This window comes from Tenrec ecaudatus, chromosome 3 (assembly GCF_050624435.1).
Source record: "Tenrec ecaudatus isolate mTenEca1 chromosome 3, mTenEca1.hap1, whole genome shotgun sequence".
Classification (NCBI taxonomy): Eukaryota; Metazoa; Chordata; class Mammalia; order Afrosoricida; family Tenrecidae; genus Tenrec; species Tenrec ecaudatus.
The window spans coordinates 191,362,032-191,365,037 of record NC_134532.1 but is presented as its reverse complement, the minus strand read 5'-3'; the positions used below and the strand labels follow the sequence as shown (position 1 = coordinate 191,365,037).

The 3,006-nt window shown below is 42.2% G+C and overlaps 1 pseudogene; it reads left to right on the top strand.

The window, feature by feature from the left end:
- Nucleotides 1–203: 203 nt before the first annotated feature.
- On the top strand, nucleotides 204–533 carry LOC142442488 (small ribosomal subunit protein uS17m pseudogene; annotated as a pseudogene).
- The last annotated feature ends 2,473 nt before the right edge of the window (nucleotides 534–3,006 follow it).

Here is a 3,006-nt window from a genome sequence, read left to right as displayed (position 1 = left end):
TGTATATTGGCTGAAAGTAGAGAATAGCAAAAAGTTGTTTACCTGTGTTTTATTGACTATGAAAATACATCCAGGACCGAGCCTTTTCTGTACGGAGCCGCGGAACTCAAGGACTCCAGAGATTAGTGGGCACTCCGGGCCGCTGTTGTTGCAGGTGGTCAGAGCTCATAATATCGATCGTGGGAAAGGTGATTGGGACGGCAATGCAAAAAACTGCAAAAGTGAGAGTGACCAGGCTGGTTCTGGATCCCTATTTATTATATTACAACAAGCGGAAGACGTACTTTGCCCACGATGCCCTTCAGCAGTGCACAGTCGGGGATGTCGTGCTGCTCAGAGCCTTACCTGTGCCACGCTCGAAGCACGTCAAGCACGAACTTGCGGAGATCGTTTTCAAGGTCAGAAAGGTCATCGATCCCGTGACAGGAAAACCCTGTGCAGGAACCACGTACCTGGAGAGTCCCATCCATTCTGAGGAGCCCCCTCACCTGACGGAGCGGTTAGAAGGACTCAGCGTCTCCTCAGCGCAGTAAAGGCTGCGAGATGCGAAGGCGCAGAGGAGAGGCTGCGACCGCTCACAGTGCCGCCATAGACTGTCTGGCTCCTCTTCCTAGTGTTTGTGAAATAGCTCAAAGCAGCGGAAGGAGATGCTGGTTGTACTTTCTCCTAAAAGTGTATTCTCTTCTCAGGGACCAGACTCTCCTGGTAAAGTACATGTCCCTGGCCTCGTTCTGTAAGCTCCTGGTTTTAAAAGCTCCATCGTTTTTGTTTTGTTTTCATTTTAAGAACCACCTTGGTCTTGCCCAAGAACTTTTCTTTGTAGAGAAGAAAAACTTTTGACATCATGAGGCCACATTAAACACTTATTTTTGCTAATATTAAAAACATTCGCCACCCCGTAATTTCCTCCATGGAAATAAGCCATCATGCTTGTGGTCAGATTGGATCAGCTGAAGCTGATCAGAATTATTAAAATGTCAAATGTGGAAAAAAAAAAAAGAAAATACATCCAACTGTGTGGACCTTAAGAAAGTATGGGCAATATTGTGAAGAGAGAATTCCAGAACACTCCATTATGCTCATGAGAAAACCACCAATTATTAGAACAGAACAAGGAGATGCTAGATGGTTTAAAATCAAGCAAGGTGTGTATCATTGTTGTATCCATTCACTATTTTCATTCAATATGTATGTTAAATAATCTGAAAATCTGTACTACATGAAAAATGCTTAATCATCATTGGTGAAAGATTCATTAACTTGTGGCATGTTGATGCCATGTTGCATACTGAAAGCAAAGAATGCTAGACATACTTATTAATAAATATATTTTAAAAAACAATAACTACAGACTTCAGTACCGACAACACCTCAAGATTAAAAAAAAAGCAAAATCCTCACAACTGTCTCAATTAGCAATAACATGAAAAAGATCTCTGTCAATTCAAAGTTTAATATTACTAGGACCCACATTCTTACTTGCCCGTGGAAGCTGTTGCTGTTAGGTGTCATTGAGTCTGTTCCACTTCACAGCGACCCTCTGTTCAACAGCAGGACCATTGCCTGGTTCTGCACCATCTTCACAACTGTTTTTTTTTACAGCCACTGTGTTAATCCATTTTGCCCAGGATTGGCCTCTGTTTCACTACCTCGCTATCAAACATGATGTTCTTCTCCAAGAACTGGCCTTTCCTAGCAACATGTTCAAAGGATGGTGAGATGAAGGCTCACCTATGAAGCATCCTGGCTGTAAGTCTTCCAGGGAAGATTTGCTTTTACTTTGGGCAGTCCTTTGTATTTTCAATACTGGACTCCAGCACAGTATCAAATGCATCAAATCCACTTTGGTCTTTCTTATTCAATGTCCAACTGTCACATGCATATAAGATGATTGAAATACCATGGCCTGACTCAAGTGCATCTTAGTTCTGCAAGTAACATCCTTGCTTTTAAAACTTTGAAGATGGTTAGTGAAGAGAATTTACCTAATGAGATGGGACCTTTGATATCTAGACTGCTGTTCTATGAAGATGGATTATGGATCCAAGCAAGACAAAATCATTGATCACTTCAATAGTTTCTGTGTTTATCACGATGCTACTTGTTGGTCCAGTTGGGATGATTTTCATTTTCTTTACATTTAATTACAATTCATACAGAAAGCTAAATACTATAATCCATATTGAAGGCTGTACTCCTTGATCCTCACTAACCCATGGAAGTAAGAGTCAAGAAACCAAGCAACTTATTGCATTGGGGAAATCTACTAAAATATTTTTAAAAAATATTAAACAGTAGAGAACAACACTAAACCAACAGATGGGAGAGAGGGGCTGACATACCACACCCACATGGAAGCTAACCAAAAAGGAAAAAGAAAAAGGGGTAGTCTAGACCCCAATATCATCAGATCAAGCCCAGTGGATGACGTCCCTGCATGGAGTTGCAAGGCACAGAGAGGACTATAGAGCAGACAATAGCTCAAGACATCTTGCCCCCTCACTGGAGCATACCAAGACAGAGGACAATACTAGGTACACATGGTAGGGAGTGAGTGCAGTCTGAACATCCCGCAGTGTGGCGAACCAAGCAGGGAATATAACATATCAGTAACTGGGGCAAAGCCAAGCCACAAAGCCCCTGAAGAGTCTCCCAAATAGACTTCAGCTCCCAGAATTCCTCCAGGTCTAGTGGGGAGAGAGTCATAAAGACTCACTCATGAAGACAGACCTGTCAAAAAGAAAGTCAAAGTGGACAGACCTGGAATTATGTATGTTTTTATCTTTCTCGTTTCCTTTTATCAGTCTTTTTTGTTTGGTCAATGTTATTGTTGGTTTGCCTACATGTAAGAAAGGCATGGGAAGCAAGCTTGAGGAGAAAACAATGGGGTCAACTGGTTCCAGAGGAACTCGGGGGTGGAAGGAGGAGGGGGAAGGTAGCAGTGAGCAAGCAATGCCATAGAAAGCGGAACAACTAGGGTATTGAAATCAACAAGGAGGACATAGA